The following is a 22,239-nucleotide window of genomic DNA, read 5'->3' on the forward strand; positions in this document are numbered from 1 at the left end:
CAGCTACTGGGAAGGCTGAAGCATGAGAATCGCTTGAACCCAGAAGGCGGAGGTTGCAGTGAGCAAAGATCGTGCCACTGCACTCTAGTCTGGTGACGGTGCAAGATTCCGTCTCAAAAAAAAAAAAAAAAAATACTATATCGAAATAATAACATTTATTTTTTATCAGTTATACTTGTGCTGTCTCAAAGACTCCTCATAACCTTATAATACAATCCCCATTTTACAGATGATAAAATTGAGGGTTTGAGTAGAGATAGAGAACTTGCCTAAGGTCACATGACTAAGCAACAGAACTTAATTCAAACTATCTAATAATTCAAGAAAAATGCCTATTGGCTGAAATTATTTTATTTTATTTTGTTTTTGAGACAGCCTCGCTCCGTTGCCCAGGCTGGAGTGTAGCAGCGTGATCTCAACTCACTGCAGCCTCCGCCTCCTGGGCTTAAGCGATTCTCTTGCTTCAGGTCTCCCGAGTAGCTGGGATTACAGGCACCCACAACCACGCCCAGCTAATTTTTCTACTTTTAGTAGAGGCGGCATTTCGCCATGTTGGCCAGGCTGGTCTCAAACTCCTGGCCTCAAGAGATCCACCCGCCTCGGCCTTCCAAAGTGCTTCGATTTATGGGCCTGAGCCACCGGGCCTGGCCCAACCCACTTTAAATTTGAATGAAAATAAAATAATCCCAGCACTTTGGGAGGCCAAGGTGGGTGCATCACTTGAGCTCAGGAGTTCAAGACCAGTCTGGACAACAGCGTGAAACCCCATCTCTACTAAAAATACAAAAAGTAGCCAGACGTGGTGGTGTGCTCCTATAATCCCAGCTACTAGGGAGGTTGAGGCAGGAGAATCACTTGAACCCAGGAAGAGGAGGTTGCAGTGAGTGGAGATTGTCTCACTGCACTCCAGTCTGGGCCACAGACCAAGACCCTGTCTCAAAAAAAAAAAAGTTAAAGTAGCTTGGTTGAATCCCATGGAGTGAGATGGGAGATGAGAGTGAATATATGTTTTGTTTTGTTCTGACAGAGTTTCACTCTGTTGCCCAGGCTGGAGTGCAGTGGCATGATCTCGGCTCACTGCAACCTCTTCCTCCCAGATTAAAGTGATTCTCCTGTCTCAGCCTCCTGGGTAGCTGGGATTATAGGTGCCCACCAAAACACCAGCTAATTTTTATATTTTTAATAGAGACGGAGTTTCTACTCCTGACCTCAGGTGATCCACCCGCCTCGGCCTCCCTGTTATTAAATTTTAGCTTACTAAATAAACTGAAAAGAAGGAAATTAAGTTTTTTTGGCAGAGAAGTGCAAAGTACAATAATAGTACTAATTTAATTTTTTAAGAGTCTTTATCTTTTAGAAATATACACTGAGATTCTTATAGTTGAAATGACTCAGAATTTGCTTGAAAATGTTTTAGGAGGTGTAAGTGGGTAGGGGTGTGGATGAAACAAAATGGGCCATGAGTTGGCAATAATTTGAAATCAGTGGATGGATATATATGGATGTTCCTTGTGGCAGTCTATTTTTGTACATGTTTGATGAAAGTTTACACAATAAAAACTTAAAACGAGTGAATGAATGAAAAATCAAAAGAACAGTATGTCAGAGTGAACACTGGTTTTGTTCTTTAGTCACTGAAATGTTAAGGTTTGGGCATATTTCAATAATAGCAAGATACTAGCAATACAAGTAATAGCAACACAACTTATAATCATACATCCTCCCGTGTGCATAGAGCTTTACAATTCACAGGGCCCAAACCTGAGCCCACACTGGAAGTATTGATATCACTTTACAAATGGGGAAACTGAGGTTCCAAGAGGCGAGGTCACTCAAGGGTTTCACACAATGCATCAGCAGCAGGGCCAGAGCTAGCATGAATTCTTTTTCTGACGAGCATCTTTTTCTGAATATCCTTTGCAGCAGCAATGCAGGCATTAGCAGGAGCTAGCAATTCAGAGAAGGAGCAATTCCCAGTCTGCACCTTCCAGCTCCAGGGATGGCCTCTCTGCTGCGATAGGGCAGAATAGAAGAGTCCTGTATCCCTGGGTGGCCCCACATGCTGTCTCCTAGAGGGGCAGGCCTCTAAGCAGGGGCAGATCTGGGTTTTATGGGCATTGAAGCCTATACAGTTTGGGGCTTCAAATTTGGGGTTTCATAACCCAAAATTACAAATACAAAATTAGATACAATATCTGATATGTATTTTGAGTGAGAAAGTAAATCACAACAAATACCTGGATCCTTGGTGAGTCAGGACCCTCTGTTCTGAGATCTCTTTTAGAAAATGTATCAGAAATACAAACATAGCAATGCTTGCTAGTTACAACCTGGCTACCTCCTGGAACATGCGAAAACTCCCTGCACCCACAGACAATAAAGGGTCAAAACAAGATTTAACTGGAGGAGGTGAAAGGAATGAGGGAGGCGACCAAAGCAAACATCATCATTTCCCTATTACATGAAGGACATTCCTGGAAACTGGCTCACAAGATTATAGAAGCTAACTCCCAAATCTGTAGTCAGCAAGCTGAAGACCCGGGAGAGCCTATGGTACAGTTTCAGTCTCAAGGCCAGCTCAAGACACAGGACAAGCCCTGTTTCAGTTGAGTCTCAACACTGGAGAATATCCGATGTCCCACCAACAAGACACTCGGGCAGGGAGGGCTGATTGTCTCTCATTCATGGGAGTGTTAGCCTTTTTGTTCTATTGAGGCTTTCAGCTGATTGTGTAAGGCCAACCCATATTGGGGAAGACAATCTGCTTTGCTCAATCTACCCATTCAAATGTTACTCTCATCCGGAAACACCCTCACAGGCACACCCAGAATACCGTTTGACCAAATTTCTCTGCACCCCATAGCCCAGTCAAACTGGAACATAAAATTAACCATCACACCCTCTGACTTAAACTCTAAGAAGGCAGGTCTAAATCTAAAAATATCTCAGAAAGGAAACTGTTACTGTCACCTGACTAGCACGACTTTGGGTGCCAAGAAAATGCCAAACATTAGCCCATAAATGAGATCCTTAGCATGATCTCCTCTTAATCTGAAATACATGCAAGTAATGTGTCCAATAATATTTACAGCACATATCAATGGCACTGCATTAAATGCTTCATGAAACCAGGAAGGCAACTGACTGTTTCCCCTTCCTGTCAATATTCTGAGTTCTGCTGTATTAATTCTGTTTTTAATTGTCTGTATTTTTTTACGGTTTGACATTTTGGGGCCTTGCTAATCCCAGAGAGACTGCCCCTCCCAGGACTAGCTAACTCTGAGAGATGGTAAATGGCTTGCCTGACTTGCCTATGACCACACCTTTGATATGTAAACCAATCAATCCAGAGCCATATTCTGAACTACCTCCTCTATCTGGCTTTTACACTCCAAGAGGCAATTTTCCTCTGCCCTGATTATTCCAGGGTCAGGAATCAGACAACTACGACTACAGGCAGCTCATGCACCCTGGAGCACTCTAAAATTATTCAAACTAGCCAATCCCAAACCTGGCCAGCCCTTTCCCCTGCCTCACAATACAGTCTTTTGCCTGTTCTTTCCCCTCACTTTTTCTGCCCCCTGACCTACACAGGTGCTTTCCCATACGGCCCCATGTGGGGTGTTATGCCTCCTGTTTCTAGGGAAATGTAAGAGCTTATTCCTTCATGGCAGTCACCTCCTGATCTGTTGGCCTCACCATACTTGATTAAAACAAATCCCAGATACATTGTAATACATCTAGATTAAAATGCATGTGCCAACTATTCAGTCAGATGGAAGTTTTTACATGTTTAACAAATTTTTGCTCGGCTTCTTCTCCTCACATATCCACTAAACTGTCAGGCGGCATTTAAAAAGCCAGGTGCGGTGGCTCGCGCCTGTAATCCCAGCACTTTAGGAGGCCGAGGCAGGTGGATCACTTGAGGTCAGGAGTTCAAGACCAGCCTGGCCAACATGGTGAAACCCTGTCTCTAAAAAATACAAAAATTAGCCAGGCATGATGGCAGGTGCCTGTAATCTCAGCTACTCAGGAGGCTGAGGCAGGAGAAACGCTTGAACCTGGGAGGCGGAGGTTGCAGTGAGCTGAGATCGCGCCACTGCACTCCAGCCTGGGCACAACAGAGCAAGACTCCGTCTCAAAAATGAAAAAAAAAAAAAAAGACGCCGTCTCTAAAATGCAATTTAATTACATATTACCGAAGAATGTTACAATTATGTGGGTGATTGAGCTAAATTTTTGCAACTAACATAGCTACAGTTTGAGTTTTTAATGCAGTAACCGCTCTAGAAGAAGCAGCACGTGGCCTTCCTTTCCTTTGTCATATACTATTCTCCATTCTATTGAAACTTAAGGTATCTTCTCCACCAAGAAAAATCTTCACATCTATTTTATCCATTTAACCTTGATAAAGGACAGCATCAGCCAGAAGTGCTCAGAAAAGAAGGTGAGAAACAAGTTTTCTGCAGCATATAAGTCTATGTGCAAATTCAGTTTTATGCCTACACTGAATTTGTCTCAATCACACAGGGGCTAAGTTTGCAGAACTGAAAATCGGGAAACATAATCTAAGCTGAATTTTTATTAGGAGAATTTTAACCTGCACAAATGATACACGATTAAATTACTTAAAATTTAGCTATGCTAAATATGTAAGAGTATCTTTATGAAATAGACTTACATGAAATCTGCATGGTCACAATTCTGCTGCTGTTTAAGAATGTTTCCAGGCCAGGCATGGTGGCTCACGCCTGTAATCCCAACACTTTGGGAGGCTGAGGCAGGCGGATCATGAGGTCAGGAGATTGAGACCATCCTGGCTAACGTGGTGAAACCCTGTCTCTATTAAAAATACAAAAAATTAGCCGGGCGTGGTGGCGTGCACCTGTAGTCCCAGCTACTTGGGAGACTGACGCAGAAGAATTGCTTGAACCTGGGAGGCGGAGGTTGCAGTGAGCCGAGATCACACTACTACACTCCAGCCTGGGCGACAAAGCAAGACTCCACCTCAAAAAGAAAAAAGAATGTTTCCACGAGTACTCATTGAGCGCCTACTATATATAAGGATGCATGCTGAGAGACAGTAATTTCTCCAGGCCTGGCCCCCTCCCACTCTTTTAGCTAGGGCATTGAGGCTTTACATGGGAAAACAAAGTTCTGGAAAGTGATCGCACAAAGGGGCAGCTTTGAGTAGGAGAATCTTCTGGTGTTGGAACAAATTAACCCTCCTGTTGGAGGAGAAACAAAACCAGTTTCACATGGGCTGATTTTGACAAATCAGTTAGGAGACTATTGGAGTGGTCCAGGTGTGAGCAATAAGCTCCTGAATTAGGTGTTAGCATTAGAAATGCAAACAAAGATTCAGATAAGATAGAGGCTGGGAAGAGAGAATAATTTCGGGAGATGTGGGAAAGACTTCTGGAAGAAAAAAAAAAAGTCAAAGTTGACATCTAGGCAGCTGAAGAAAAAGGAATTATGTGAGCAGAAAAAGGGAAGTTATGGCAGGGACCTGTTTGGGCTACTTTTGGACAGTTGGGTTCAAGATTTTGAAAGTAGAATCACTTGCAATGAGAATCTCCTAACTGTGGATATAAAGGAGGGCAGTCTAGCGCACTGGGAAGAGGGAGAAATGAGATTGGATAGGCATGTGTTACTAAAGTTTAGGTCTGAGAGCTTAATCCTAGACAATGGCAATTTGATCTAGGGGTCACAAAGCAGCAACCTGCAGGCCAAGCGCAGGCCAGAGCTGGCTTGGCTCACAGCGCTTTTCTTGAATTTTGAATTAGCCATCAACATTAAAAAATTTGGAGATCTCGACAAAAAATATTCCAGATTCTTGGCCTCTAACACTAAGCCCACATTCTCACATGGAAACTCTTGGCTGGAGCTGAGCAGTCACTGGTCTTCTCCACCATGCACAAGGTTTCAGTTCACTCCAGCCCCACTCAGCCTATGTTGTTCATTTGTTACCTGCTCAGCCCTGGTGTGCATTTCAGCCTGTGGTTACTGCTAATGGCACTGAGAGCCCTTGGAAGGTCTTAATAAAACTGGATTTAGAAAGAGTCCCCAGGGGAAGTTGAGAGGCTGAATTGGAGCAATTCAGTTGAGTTCAGCATTTTTGAGTGTTTACTAGATGCCAGGCATTGTGCTAGGCACTGCACAGCCAGTGATGGGTAAGAACAGTCTGTCTGTTATAACAGGAAAGACCAGGAATATGAAGATCCATTAAGTGGCTGTTTCAGAAATTCAGGCACAGTGAGGGCGGGGTCTGGGCAATGGGAACAGAGATGAAGGGTGTGAATGTGAGACACACATTGACAGTTTTGCGACAATCAGCTAGAGGGGATAAAGAAGAAGGAAGAATGTGAACGATGACATTATATCCACTTGTTCAGGTGAATATAATGAAGACAGGATGTAAGTAAGCAATACTAGAATTACTCAAAGTGGATTAAAGGTCCAAGGCACTGTGAGGGAGAAGGAAAGCACCCCCCTTGAAAACTGAATGAGTGTTGTTCCGAGAAAGGATAGCGGCTGTGCTCTTCCTCTTGGCACACCTCCTCTTGAGTTATGGCAGTGCTACTCTTGCCTGTGTGTTCAGGAACTGGATTACTATATTGTTAACAAATAAAGAAAATGGAGCAATCTTCACTTAGGCCTGCAGGGCAATGTTGAAACTCTCCCTCTGGAGCTGTTATAAATCCAAACATTTGTTTAAATATTAAGCTGTGAAGCAAGTACACCAGTAGTGGGCCAGGACTGAGTCATCGGGGAAACAGGAACAATCTATATAGCTCTCTGATGATTCAAGGACTGGGAATTGCACTGGGGTTCTTTAGTTCCCTCACTCTTCAGGGGCAAAACTGTCGGAATTTTCTTTGCAGAGTTACTGATTAAGAGTTGCTAATGAGGACTTTACAATGAAACAGTGGCTCCCTTTGCTCCTGAGAAATTTCCTACAAATTACCCTGGCCTATGCTTATTTTACAATCAGAGAACGCCTTACAACAAGAGAACTGACAATTTCACCAAACCAATAAAATTGCTAAGCAGAAAACAAAAATTATATTTACATAAGGAAAATGCTTGCATTCAGATTCCAGGAAAGAAAAAATATGTCAGTCAATTGGATTATTTCAACTGAAAGTTAACAGTTTTGACTGAATTATATAGGGAAAAAGAAAACAAAAGAACACCTTGTTTTTCTGCTTGCTGTAGCCAGTGGGAGCCTGACTTCTCACGTTCTAGTACATAAATAAGCACAACTTAACTCCCCTTCAACCCCACCACTCATAGTTGGCCTCTGGTCAGGTAATTTTCAGGTTTCCTTTCTAGTCTGTACATGCCTGTGTGTGCCCATCTGCAGACTGTAGGACATGACTCACTGGAAAAAGAAGCCTGATGTGGAATCAATGTACTCCCAGTCACACAACAGGGATGAACTTGTTTTCCTGAGTTTGTTAAATAACCACATTAAAATTACTCATCAGCCTCAGGAGCACTGGGATTTCCACTCAGAGTCTCAAATGCAAGGAGTTCACTGTAAACCGGACTGGCCATTTCACTCAAGTATATCATTCCTTGGAATCCAGTGTGTGAGGTCTTACCATAATGAGAAAACACTCTTTAATTACAAGGTATACATTTGCTATTTGGACATAGTTGGAGAGACTCTAAACTCAATCCTTTAATAGTTGAAACAGAATGAGGTGTAGACAGCTCACGTCTCCCCTGTGTCCAGCTACATGACACTGACCCATTCCTGGTGAAGCTTTGTCTGAGGGCATATCAAGAGTCAAGAGACCCAGGACCACAGTCCAGGGAGTGCTAGGTACAGCTCATCCTGACCCATTTCGGGCCATGCTTTCTTCATCAATGGAATAAAGGATCAGGTTGGGTGGCATCAAAGGTCCCCTGCTTCTCTAAAACTTTGCTATCCTCTAAATGAGAAAAGGAAAATGGAAGTTCACAAGCAGGCTTTCAAACGGGGACACTTGTTCTAATAACTCCTTAGATCGATGAGAGATGTGAATTTTTGTGGCAAAGAATAACAAGGCTTTAATAAGCAGGTCTGGAACATAATTAGAATGGAGACCACCCCTCTCAATCTCTCCCCGCAAGTCCCCAAACCATTTGTGGAAGTCTTGATATGTGACAGGCATTGTGCTATGCACTTTACATAATTACTCACAAAAACCAGAGAGGTGGGAATTATTATCCCCATTTTATAAGTGAGGAAATAGAGATTGTGAGACCATGAGATAGTCATTTAGCCATTTTGAGTCCATTTCCCTGAGTGTAAAATAAGTGGATGTGTCTAGTTGCCACTAAAGACCTTTCTTACTCAATGATTCAAAACAAGCTTGGATTTGACCACCTAGACCTTGAAAGGCCCATGATCTTCCTCCAAACTCAGATGGCCCCTCATCCATCTCAAGCATCATTTACGCGCTCACAGAAACACAAAACCACATTTACTAGACCCAGCACTGTCTTGAAGAGCTCTCACAATCTATACTCCAAACATGGTGGTTATTAAAACACATCATTTTCCTATGGAGTCATCATGGGCTACCTGAGAACAAATAGCCAAAGATATAAGAAAGTTATCATAGAGTGAAATCACCACAATCCCCACTTCCAGAAGCAGCCCTCCCTCCCAAGAGTCAGGAATTGGTACCAGCATAAAGACATAGCATTTTCTCTCCATTCATGTAGCTAGGGCCAGAGCTGCTGGTTCCCAGCTAGGCGGAATGAAAGTTCCCAGAGGGCTGGGCTAGGGCCAAAACGTGGAGATTCATTATGATCAAAAGGGAGTCACCCCATGGTATTTAAGGATGATCATCAACAGCATCACCCATCACCCACCATGCATTTATAAAGTACTTACTATGTACATGGCACAACAGCTAACCTAGGTCACTTGCTGAAGAGGCCAAGTTTTTCTTTTCCTAAGAGTCAAAATCATGAAGCTGAATATGGCTTTAACAACTTCAGGCAGGATCCTACGGACCACACATGGTGTCTGTAGAAGAAAAGTACATGGGAGACTCTTCTGCATAGGTTGGGTAAGAGATCCTAAGAGCAAGTGATGGACATGTCGGGATCATGACTTAAAAGAGATGGTGCCTAGTTGTAGCCATTTTTTTAAACCAATTGTCCATTTGGTAGAACCAGTTGTATTAATTTTCTAGGGCTGCCATAACAAAACACTGTAGACTAGATGAAGTCTAGAACAGAAATTTATTTTCTCAAAGAACAGAAATTTATTTTCTCAAAGTTCTGGAGATTGAAAGTCCAAGACCTCGGTGCTGACGACACTGGTTTCTCCTGGGATCTCTCTCCCTGGTTTGCAGATGGCCACCTTCTCACCGTGCCTTTGCGTGGCCTTTTCTCTGTGCACGTGTGCTCCTGACGAGTCTTCTTCTTATGAGGATACTATTCATATTGGATTAGGGCTCCATCCTAATGACCTAACTTAATTATCCTTTTTTTTTTTTTTTGAGACAGAGTCTTTCTCTGTTGCCCAGGCTAGAATGCAGTGGCATGATGATCTTGGCTCAATGCAACCTCCTCCTCTCAGGTTCAAGCGATTCTCATGCCTCAGCCCCCTGAGTAGTTAGAATTACAGGTGCACACTACCCCACCCAGCTAATATTTTGAATTTTTAGTAGAGACAGGGTTCCTCTATGTTGGCCAGGCTGGTCTCAAACTCCCAGCCTCAAGCGATCTGCTCACCTCGGCCTCCCAAAATGCTGGGATTACAGGCGTGAGCCACCATGCCTGGCTAATTATTCTTTTATTGAGACAAGGTCTTGCTATGTTGCCCAGGCTAGCCTCGAACTTCTGAGCTCAAGCAGTTCTCCCACCTCGGCCTCCCAAGCAGCTGGGGCTACAGGTGCTCACCACCACTTCTAACTAAGGCACTATCTCCTAATACAGTCACATTCTAAGATACTGGGGGTTAGGGTTTCAATATATGAATTTGGTGAGTCCATAACACCAGTATTTGCCCTTCCCAAAGTTATAGACATAGATAGTCCCGGTGTGTTCTAAATTTCCAAGGGTTTTTTTGTTCTGTTTTGTTTTTTTCCACAAAGTTCTCTACCTCCTGTCCCAATTTAGCACTTTCTCAATGTAAATCACAGGGATGGTTGGCTAGATCTACTTTTCTTTGTTGTTATTACCATCTACATCTGGGGTTACAAAGATTTTTAAGGCTGGGATTAAGAAGAACTAGTTGGCTTCCAGCCAGGTCTGGGCAGCTTTTCATAAGCTATCCAAACTGCTCCTATTTACCAAGTCTTCAGAGTCAAAGAGGAGTTATATAGTAGATAGTGGAGCAGGGAAAGGTGAAAAGAGAAGAAAAAAGTACATCTATGCCCAGAAATGCCTTGTCATGGGTCTGTCTTCATTCTTTATAAGACATTTCCTGTGTTACAACACATTGGATTAACAAATCTAGACACAGGCAACATGGAGGAGAAACTGTTCTGCAAAGGAATCCGGTTTCCTTTCAACACTCAGTTTCATTTTCACTGGCAGAACACCAGCCACACAGACACGCACACACAGACCCTGGGCCCTGACTGACATTTCAAGCATTCCCATTCCAGATGTGTTTATATATTTGTCCAGCCAGAAAAAAAAAAAAAAAAAAAAAGACCCAAATTTAAACAAAGTCATTTCCCAAACCACCAGCTGTCTCCTTAACGAATTTTGTTTTTTGGACTTAGTCACAAGCAACCCTTTCTAACCCACTTATTCATTCAATAAATATTGAGTACCTCCCCAGGCTTGGGGATATAAGGCCATAAGCTTGGGAGGGATACAGATAAGTTCTGATAAATGGTACCTACTTCAGCCCTCTACACCAAGTGCAGTGCTGGGTGCCTTAAATACTTGGGAAGGTGTTATTATCTCCACTGTACAATGAAGAAGCCGAGGCTCAATGAAATTCAAAAGCCAAGGTTAGGCTGGGCGTGGTGGCTGCTTTGGGAAGCAGAGAAGGGCAGATCACTTGAGGTCGGCAGTTCAAGACCAGCCTAGCCAACATGGTGAAACCCTGTCTCTACCAAAAAATACAAAAATTAGCCAGGTGTAGTGGTGGGCGGCTGGTGTAATCCCAGCTACTAGGGATGCTGAGGCAGGCGAATTGCTCGAACCTGCGAGGAGGTTGCAGTGAACGGAGATCACCTCACTGCACTCCAGCTTAGGCGACAGAGCAAGACCACGTCTCAAAAAAAAAAAAAAAAAAAAAAAAAAAGCCAAGGTTACAATGGGCCTTGGAAATGTCAATGGAAGTGTCAAGCCCGGAAGCCAAGTCATCTGGTCAGCGCCCTTTCTACTATCAGAGGATCTTAACCCGGACCCAAGAACTTAGATGGAAAAATATTTTACATCTTTATTTTTACGGATATTTAATATTTACATCTTTTATTTCTCTAGTATCTAACTGAAATTTAACATTTACTTCAATTATGTATGTAGCCAACAAACCACAGCAGTACTGGCAGTACTAAGACTTTGTCACCAATAGAAATCACAGATATTGGCCGTGCGCAGTGGCTCATGCCAGTAATCCCAGAACTTTGGGAGTCCAAGGTGGGCGTATCACAAGGTCAAGAGATCGAGACCATCCTGGCCAATATGGTGAAATCCTGTCTCTACTAAAAATACAAAAATTAGCTGGGCGTGGTGGTACGCACCTGTAGTCCCATCTACTCGGGAGGCTGAGGCAGGAGAATCACTTGAACCCGGCAGGCAGAGGTTGTGGTGAGCCGAGATCGCGCCACTGCACTCCAGCCTGGTGACAGAGCGAGACTCCATCTCAAAAAAAAGAAAGAAATTACAGATATTTTCTTACAAGTGTTACCTATATCTTGAAATAATTGTTTATGTTCTTTACTACTTCAAAATTATGGTAACTATTTAATCCACTGCTAGATCTTGTTATTTAATAACCTTGTTATTAAATAATGCATTCGTTTTTTAAAGACATATATATTACCATATCATAAATTCTTTTAATGTTTTGACAAGTGTTTTGCAATTGGTTTCCTTTATAATACTCTTCCTTTTGTTTTATACCTTTAAAAAAGCATTGTTCTGGGTCCAGCGCGGTGGCTCACTCTTGTAATCCCAGCACTTTGGGAGGCCAAAGTGTGCGCATCATTTGAGGCCGGGAGTTCGAGACCAGCTGGGCAACATGGTGAAACCCGCCTCTACTAAAAATACCAAAATTAGCCAGGTGTGCTGCGCCTGTAATCCCGGCTACTCGGCAGGCTGAGGCAGGAGAATCGCTTGAACCCGGGAGGGAGGTTGCAGTGAGCCGAGATCGCGCCACTGCACTCCAGCCTGGGCGACAGAGCAAGACTCTGTCTCAAAAAAAAAGTATTGTTCTGAGAGAGAGTCTTTAGCCTTCCCAGAAATGCCAAAGGGGTGCACACCACAAAAATGGAACAGAGCCCTGCATTACAGCAATGGGCAGCGCAGGCAAAGCCAGGGGTTCTGCTCGGTGTCTTTGAGCAAAAAGCCAGTTTGGAATTTTGATAAATAAAAGAGAGATGAAGAGGAAAGGAAACGAGCCCAGATTCCACCAGAAGGCCCTTTCTCCCTGTCCACCAATTCCTGTTAAGCAGGTGCCCTAAATCCTCTCCCCTTCAGGTTTCAGCTGCAGCCGACCCCTCGAGCGCCCCCTCTGTCCCACGCGCAGTGTCGGTGGATGACTGTGTCACTCCCTGGCCCCCGGACGCCGAGCACCCACTCCCGTTCCAGGACGGTGCCGAGTGACAGTCAACAGGTGGAAGGCGCCAGAAACGTCCGCACACCAAGACCACGGATACTTCGGTTTTTAAGAACCCCTCGCGGGTTGGCCTCTCCGCGGCCCTGAGGCCCTGACACTCCGAGAAGGAAGCAAGCGTCCCAAGACCCGGGTTCCAGACAAGGGCAGCAAAAGCTGCGGGTGTCCGGAGTTGAGGAAGCAAAGCTTGGGGCGCGGCGCACCGGGTCTGCGGAGTCCCAGCTGCGGAAACCGAGTTAAGCTAACAGCCTCAGTGGTGGTCGCTGTCCCCGCCCAGTCTCCCTCCGCTGGCCCAGGGCCAAAGATCGGCCGCGGATGCCTCTTACCCAGGCGTGAGCGGAGCCTTCGGACACTGCGTTGGCGCAGCAAAAACCACCGCTCCCTTCTGGGTCTCAAGGCCTGGACTGGGGCCCCGCCTGCCTGCCCTCCCGGCCCTCCGGGCGGAGGCTGGAGGCGGGGAAAGCGAGGCTCCCCCCAGGAAAGGTCCCGAAAAGTTCCGCCGTGCCCCGCCCGGCGCCGCAGCCCAGGCACCATGGTCAGTGCACACATCAGGGCTTTGAGCGCTCACGGGGCACAGAACCAGGAGCAAGCGTCCATCTGGCCTGGGGCACTGCCAGCTGGGCAGACTCGCCCCTTGCGCGCCCTGAAGGGCGGCCCCGCAGGCTGGGGGCTGGGGCGCACTGGCGGAGGACACTGAAGCCACCTGACGCTTCCGCCCCTGGGTGCCAACAGCGTTTTGTCATCAGGGCAGGCAAAAGCGGAGGCGGGGCGCTGTGCAGAGAGGCTCGGGCTGTTCCCACTGGGTCCTCCTATGTGCCCTGGGCTTCTCACCAGGTTCCCACAGCTGCCCAGAAACACAGGTATTCCCGCGCTCCTTTCACAGAGAAAGTGACCGAGGTTCAGCTTTGGTGTGCGCTGGAGCCCTTCCTTCAAAACGCGCAGGCAGGGGTAAGCTGGCTTCCAGCCACTGGCCTCCACAGTGTCCCATCCCATATTCGTGACTGGACATTTTCATTTGGCGGCTCTTTCTAGGTGGATGTAAAATCTCAGTGAGTGGTTCTCCACCATACCGGATTCAGTAACCCTTTTTGCAATAAATACAAGGTGTCCCAAAAGTCTCATAACCTGAGAATTGCAAGTGCTAGAAGCTTTCAAAAAAACAAACAAACAAAAACAAAAAACCCTTGCAAGTTTGAGTTTCTTTTACACTTATTTGGTTTTATGAATTTAAAATATATATATATATAGAAACAGAGTCTCACTGTGTTGCCCAAGCTGGAGTGCAGTGAGTAGAGCAATCTCGGCTCACTGCAACATCTGCCTCATGGGTTCAACCAATTCTCGTGCGTCAGCCTCCTGAGTAGCTGGGACTACAGGTGTGCACCACCATGCCCGGCTAATTTTTGTATGTTTCAGTAGAGATGAGGTTTCACCATGTTGGCCAAGCTGGTCTCAAACTCCTGGCCTCAAGCGATCTGCCCTCCTGGACCTCCCAAAGTGCTGGGATTACAGACGTGAGCCACCATGCCCAGCCTTGAATAATTATTTTTTTTAAATGTTTTCAACTGATACTTTCTATCTTTAATCAAAGGAACTGACTGTATCTACGGCAAAATCATCATGAACAATATAATACAAACGCAGACTGTAGACTTTTATTGGTAACTCAATTCCATCTGCAGCATTGCTTCTGTGACATGATTTTCTTCTTCTATTTTTTTTTTTGAGACGAAGTCTCGCTCTGTTGCCCAGGCTGGAGTGGAGTGGCATGATCTCAGCTCACTGCAACCTCCACCTCCCAGATTCAAGTGATTCTCCTGCCTCAGCCTCCCGAGTAGCTGGGACTACAGGCATCCACCACCACCCATGGCTAATTTTTGTATTTTTAGTAAAGACCAGGTTTCACCACGTTAGCCAGGCCGGTCTTGAACTCCTGACCAAGTGATTCACCCACCTTGGCCTCCCAAAGTGCTGGGATTACAGGCGTGAGCCATCGCACCCAGCCAACATGATTTTTTGAAATGGCAAATAACTCTGGTAAAGAAGCTCTGAACAAAACAAAGTATACTCTTTTCTTCCTTTATTCCAATAGAACCATTCCTGGAAATTTTAGTATGAAAACCATGCAAAATGCTTAATGTTTATAATTATCTGAACTAGAACCTAAATAACTTTACCAAAAAAAATGGTTTTTTGCATACTTGAATGTTGGTGCAAGGCACAGGACACCAGAAATTGTGCAGGACTCTGGACAGTTAATTGGGTTTTTGGTTTTTTGGGTTTTTTTTTTTTTGTAATTGAGACAGGGTCTCACTCTGCTACCCAGGTTTGAGTGCAATGGTGCCATAACAGCTTCCTGCAGCCTCGACCTCTGGAGCTTAAACAGTCCTCCTACCTCAGCCTCCCAAGTAACTGAGACCACAGGCATGTGCCACCATGCCCAACTAATTTTTTTCTAAATTTATTTATTTTTTTGTAGAGATGGAGATCTCACTACGTTGCCCAGGCTGGTCTTGAACTCCTGGGCTCAAGCCATCCTCCCGCCTCAGCCTCTCAAGGTGCTGGGATTAGAGGAGTGGGCCACCGTGTCCGGCCAGGACAGTTGATTGTTGTATGGCACTGTTTACATAGCAGGGGAGGTTGGCTTCCTTGGTTCCCACTCTTTAAATGCCAATAGACTCTGTCCCAAATTTATGACAAAAAGTCCCCTCCTATATTTCCAAAATGCTTCACCCCACCTCCCAGTCCCATTGCCCTCCACATCCAAGCCAAGAAACCCTGGTTTAAATGGGAAGGATGCAGGCAGGAAGGAGCCACAGGAGATGTGCTGCCTGCTGAGTGGTTTGAGATTGATGGCTGTGGAATCAGATTCAGAGTTAAGAAACATGTCCTGGGCCAGGTGCAGTGGCTCATGCCTGTAATCCTAGCACTTTGGGAGGCTGTGGTGGGCGGATCACGAGGTCAGGAGTTTGAGACCAGCCTGGCCAGCATGGTGAAACCCCGTCTCTACTAAAAATACAAAAAAATTAGCCAGGCATTGTGGCACATGCCTGTAGTCCCAACTACTCGAGAGGCTGAGGAAGGAGAATTGCTTGAACCTGGCAGGCGGAGGTTGCAGTGAGCCCAGATCGTGCCACTGCACTCCAGCTGGGGCAACAGAGCGAGACTCCACCAAAAAAGGAAGGAAGGAAGGAGGGAGGGAGGGAGGGAGGAGGGGAGGGGAGGGGAGGGGAGATGTCCTGACCATATCCCACATGCTGAGAACCTCCAGTGTATGTATTCTACTATCTCACTCAAGAGCCCTCCTTCCAATGCAGAAGAGAACACTTCAAAGGAGAACAGAAGTTGTAACTTGCCCATCAGACAAGGAAGGGGACTGAGAGTTGACTCACTTACTCATGCAGTCATTCTTTCATCTGATGGATATTCTCTGAGTCCTTGCCTTCTGTGTCCAGCAAGCCCTGTGCCTGCTGCCTAGGCATACACTGTTGAAAAAAATCACACTTGATTCCTACCCATGTGAAGTTTGCAGAGGAATGAAAGTGCACTTGGGGATGTGGGAAACTGAAAGAAGAATCATTAAAGGGTGGGAAGGGGAAGTGATAGGATGAGCTAGCACTAAGAGGAACACACCCCAATTCAAGAACATCCGGGAGAAGGAAAACAAATCCAAATCAGGGCTCTGGGAAGATTTGCAGCCACATGGGCAGGAAGGGCTGGCAACAGGAATAGAGAATGGAACAGTGAAAGGGATCCTTATCACAAGAAAGGGAAGGCTTAGGAGGAAGATCAGAGCAAAGAGGCTGATCCTGTACTGTCTTTCCTGCCTGATCAGCAAGCCCCACCCTCATCCCTTCCCTGCCGCAAATGCTTCCTGGGTGAGTAGCTAGAGAAACAACTCATCCCCTAGCCTCCCCAGCAAACCCTCCCTAGCTGGGACAGTAACCCAGCCAAGGCTTCACAGCTAAGCAATGAGACTTGTGGGAGAGCTGGGAATGAGTTCCTGCTATGCATCAGGGAGCAAGCATCACATGCTGTTTCATCCTGCCAAACCACAAGGCAGTCTCAAAACCAGATAGGCAGATGAACAGGGTGTATTAGTTTGTTTTCACACTGCTGATAAAGACATACCCAAGACTGGGAAGAAAAAGAGGTTTAATTGGACTTACAGCTCCATGTGGCTGGGGAGGCCTCAGAATCATGGAGGGAGGTGAAAGGCACTTCTTACATGGCAGCAGCAAGAAAAAATGAAGAAGAAGCAAAAGCAGAAACCCCTAATAAACCATCAGATCTCGTGAGACTAACTCACTATCATGAGAATAGCACTTGAGAGACCAGCACCCATGATTCAATTACCTCACCCTGAGTCCCTCCCACAACCGGTGGGAATTCTGGGAGATACAATTCAAGTTGATATTTGGGTGGGGACACAGCCAAACCATATTACAGGGCAATACTTGTGTTTTATGCTTTGCTTTTAAAAGACGGCCCCAACACCTCCCAAACATGCTGTTTTCCTCACAGCTAATCTGCTTATCAAATAATAACTAAAACTACATCAGTCTACAGGGTAGCTGGAGTATCCTCATCTGTGTCATTGAAGGTCAAGTTGTTGTTGTTGTTGTTGTTGTTGTTTTCAGACAAAAAGCACTAATGTATATGGAGGTTCTATCTGAATCAGCATTCTTGGTTGCAAGAAAGAAACCAGCTCTGGATGCCTTAAGCAGAAAAGGGACATTAGGCTGGGCACAGTGGCTCACGCCTGTAAGCCCAGCACTTTGGGAGGCCAAGGCAGGTGGATCACGAGGTCAGGAGATCACCACCAGCCTGGCCAAGATGGTGAAACCCCGTCTCTACTAAAAATACAAAAATTAACCTGGCATGGTGACAGGTGCCTGTAATCCCAGCTGCTCGGGAGGCTGAAGCAGAGAATTGCTTGAACCCGGAGGTGGAGGTTGCAGCGAGCTGAAATTGCGCCACTGCACTCCAGCCTGGGTGACAGAGCGAGATTCCGTCTCAAAAAAAAAAAAAAAAGAAAGAAAGAAAAGGGACATTAAAAGGCTCTCAAGGATTCACAGAACCATCAAAATGGTGGGTAATGATGGGAGGAGAAGTGCACAGGAATGAGGACAGCTCTGGAGAATCAAAAAGCAGAATGTACACCTTCTTTTAGCAGCCTGGCTACCCCCAGGATGCTCCCATGTCATCACAAATTACTCTAGAATGAATGACACAAATATAAAGAGAGTGAGAGTGAAAGTTCTCAATGGGAGTTTCCAATTGACCAACTGTATGTCAAAGGCCAGCATTGTAGCTGTCAGAACAGGGAGAGAATATACTTGGCCCCCTTACTTCTGCCAGAACTATTATGACGGGTATTCCTTAAAAAAATGGAAAGGGGGATTGAATACTGGCAGCAGCGGATGGGGAAAGAAAGATGTCTACTGCAGGCTCCACAAATATAAGATCTTCTTATCATATACTGTTTTCTACATATATAAACAAAGTGGTATAATAGTGAAAATTGGCCAGACACAGTGGTTCATGCCTGTAATCCCAGCATTTGGGGAGGCCAAGGTAGGCAGATCACTTGAGGCCAGGAGTTCAAGACCAGCCTGAGCAACATGGTGAAACCCTGCCTCTACTAAAAATACAAAAAAAAAAAAAAAATTGCCAGGTGTGGTGTCACATGCCTGTAATCCCAGCTACTCAGGAGGCTGAGGCATGAGAATTGCTTGAACCTGGGAGGCATAGGTTGCAGTAAGCCGAGGTCGTGCCACTGCACTCCAGCCTGGGCAACAGAGCCAGACTTTGTCTCAATAATAATAATAATAATAATAACAATAATACTCAGTCCTAGAGCCACAAAAGGTTCTGCTAAATAAATGTATACTAGAGTGCTGGAGGGCAGGGAGGGGTGTGGCTCAGGCAGGCTTAGACTCCACCCAGAAAGGTCTCCTAGGACATAAGAAAAGTACTGGATCTAAAATCAAGTCTTTCTCAGAAATCTAGTCTCAAATCGGGTTTGGGGCAATTCTTAACACCTGAATTTTGTCATCATTAAAATGGAGTTCAGGCCAAGTGTGGTGGCTCATGCCTGTAATCCCAGTACTTTGTGAGGCCAAGGCTGGTGTATCACTTGAGCTCAGGAGTTTGAGACCAGCCTGGGCAACAAAATGAGACCCTGTCTCTACAAAAAATGCAAAAATTAGCCAGGTATAGTGGCATGTGCCTGTGGTTCCAGCTACTTGCGAGGCTGAGATGGGAAGCTGGCTTAAGTCCAGGAGGCAGAGGTTGCAGTGAGCTGAGATCACACCACTGCACTCTGGCCTGGGCTATAAACCAGACCCTGTCTCAAAAAAAAAAAAAGGAGATAAAATATTTTCTCCTACTTCAAGAACTACCTCAAAGATATGCTAAAAGAATAAACTGTGTCTCTTGGGCCGTAGAATACCTCAGAGCATGTGGGACTGTGGAGACCAAAAGTTATCTTTGTGTTTGCACATCATCTCTCTAAAAGAGAATATATTAATTTGTCTCAGTTACCTGCAGTAATAAAGTACATATTTTGACTGGGCACAGTAGCCCATGCCAGTAATCCTAGCAGTTTGGGAGGCCGAGGCAGGAGGATCACTTAAGCCCAGGAGTTCAGGATTTTCAAGCTTACCCTGGGCAACATGGCAAGACCTCATCTCTACAAAAATTATAAAAATTATTTTTAAAAATATTAGCCAAGGCTGGATGCAGTAGCTCACACTTGTAATCCCAGCACTTGGGAGGCCACGGCAGGCAGATCACCTGAGATCAAGAGTTTGAGGCCAGCCTGGCCAACATGGAGAAACCCCATCTCTACTAAAAATACAAAAATTAGTCGAGCATAGTGGCACATGCCTATAGTCCCAGCTGTTCAGGAGGCTGAGGCAGGAGCATCACTAGAACCCAGGAGGTGGAGGCTGCAATGAGCCAAGACTGCACCACTCCACTCCAGCCTGGGCAACAGAGTGAGACTCTGTCTCCAATAAATAAATAAATGAATAAAAGTAGCCAGGTTTGGTGGCGCATGCCTATGGTCCCAGCTACTTTAGAGGCTGAGGTGGGAGGGGTGCTTGAGCCCAGGTGGTCATGGCTACAGTGAGCCATGATGGCACCATTGCACTCCAACCCAGTTAACTAAGCAAGATCTTGTCTCAAAAAAATTGTGTGTTCCAGGAACAGCTTACATACAGCTTGTGGGAGCCAGGGTGGGCAAAAAGCACACTGTTACAATATTGAGGTTGTGTGCTGTGCTTGCTGATTGCAGCTTCTGATCATAAAGATGCAGACAAACAGGCAGGTGGCCATGTTGCTGCACCTGCCCCCCACTGTTGCAACCTCCTTTCCCTCAAGCTGAAGTGACTTTCAAGTGATTGAAAGATCCAGTACCCCTTCCTCCTAGACATTAAAGACTAAGACACTCAAAAGCAACTGTATATATGGGGAAAATTAGAAAGTGACTGTGTATTCCCAAAGAAATGCATAGATTTAGGAAAGATCTGAGAAGACCCTAAGCTGACACCTTAGCTGATCTTTGCACAGAGACAGCCCACAACAACTAATAAGAAAAAAAAACAATAATAATAAACAGCAAATTCTGGGAAAGGGGAAAAATATGATTTCCAGAGTTACTACATTATTAGATTTAAATGTCCAATTTTCAACAAAAATCACAAGGCATACAAAAAGAATAGAAAAGTATGGCCCATTCAAAGGAAAAACTAAATCAATATGAACTGTCCCTGAAAAAGACTTGATGGCAGACCTACTAGACAAACACTTTAAAACAATTATTATAAAGATGCTTAAAGAACAAAAGGAAGATGTGGAGAAAATCAAGAAATCAATGTATGAACAAAATGAAAATATCGAAAAACACATGTAAGATCTAAGCCAGGCACAGTGGTGAATGCCTGCAGTCCCAGCCACTCAGAAGGCAGGGGGGTCACTTGAGACCAGCCTGGGAAGCATAGCAAGATCCTGTTGAAAAAGAGAGAGAGAAAGAAAGAGAGGGAGAAGGCAAAAGAGAGAGACAGAGAGAAAGAAAAAGCAACCTTAAAAATAATCTAAAAAGAAATTTTGAAGATCAAAAGTACAATAACTGGACCAGGCACAGTGGCTCATGCCTGTAATCCCAGCACTTTGGGAGGCCAAGCCAGACGGATCACTCAAGGCCAGGAGTTCAAGACCAGCCTGGCCAACATGGTGAAACCCCAATTCTACTAAAAATACAAAAATTAGCCAGCTGTGGCGCCTGTAATCCCAGCTACTCAGGAGGCTGAGGCACGAGAATCACTTAAACCTAGGATGTGGAGGTTGCAGTGAGCTGAGATCATGCCACTGCACTCCAGCCTCCCACTACTGAGAGAGATTCTGTCTCAATTAAAAAAAAAAAAAAGTACAATAACTGAAATGAAAATTCACTAGAGGGATTCAAAGGCAGATTTGAGCAAGCAAAAGAATTGGTGAACTTGAAGATTAATAGAACTTGAAGACAATAGAAATTATTAAGTTTGAGGAACAGAAATAAAAATTACTGAAGGCAAGTGAACAGAGCCTAAGACATCTGTGGGACACCATCAAGCAGATCAACATATACATTGTGGGAGTTCCAGAGGAGAAGAGAAAGAGAAAGGAACAGAAATAATATATGAATACATAATGCCTGAAAACTTTCCAAATGTGATAAAATATATAAATACAAACATACAAAAAGCTCAACTCCAAGAAAGATGAACTCAAAGAGACCATACTAAACATATTATAACTAAAATTTTGAAAAACAAAGACCAAAAGAGAACCTTGAAAGCAGCAAGACAGAAGCAATTTGTCTCATACAAGGGATCCTTGATAAGATTATCAGATTTCTCATTAGGAACTTTGGAGGCCAGAGAGCAATGGGCCAATATATTTAAAGTGCTAAAACAGAAAAAAACTGTCAGCCAAGAATTGTATAACCAGCAGATCTGTCCTTTAAAAATGAGACAGGAATTAAGATATTTCCAGATAAACAAAAAAATAAGAGTTTGTAACCACTAGATCTCCCCTGTAAGAAATTCTGAGTTTTTCAGAGTGAAATTAAAGAACACTAGACAGTAACTCAAAGTTGTATGAAGAAATAAAGATCTCAATACAGGTAAATACATGGGCAATAATAAAGGCTAGTATTGTTTTAACAATCTTAATTCCACTATTTTTTTTCTACATGATTTAAGAGATGAACACATTTTTAAAATTATTAGCCTAAAAGATAGTGCTATAGTTTGGATGATTTTCCTCTCCAAATCTCATAATAAAAGTTGATCTCCACCAGGTGCAATGGCTTATGCCTGTAATCACAGCACTTTGGGAGGCCAAGGCAAGCAGATCAGCTGAGGTCAGAAGTTCAAGACCATCCTGGTCAA

The 22,239-nt window shown here is 44.7% G+C and overlaps 1 protein-coding gene across 1 annotated transcript in view; it reads right to left on the reverse strand.

Moving 5' to 3' along the window:
• The window catches only part of SQOR (sulfide quinone oxidoreductase), a 57,120-nt gene extending 43,771 nt beyond the window's left edge, over positions 1–13,349 (reverse strand). Inside the window, exon 1 of the mRNA XM_030814135.1 lies at positions 13,129–13,349. The gene's annotated coding sequence lies outside the window, so the exon portion shown is untranslated. The remainder of the gene's footprint in view (positions 1–13,128) is intronic.
• Positions 13,350–22,239: the final 8,890 nt, after the last annotated feature.

Source organism: Nomascus leucogenys, chromosome 6 (assembly GCF_006542625.1).
Source record: "Nomascus leucogenys isolate Asia chromosome 6, Asia_NLE_v1, whole genome shotgun sequence".
Lineage (NCBI taxonomy): Eukaryota > Metazoa > Chordata > Mammalia > Primates > Hylobatidae > Nomascus > Nomascus leucogenys.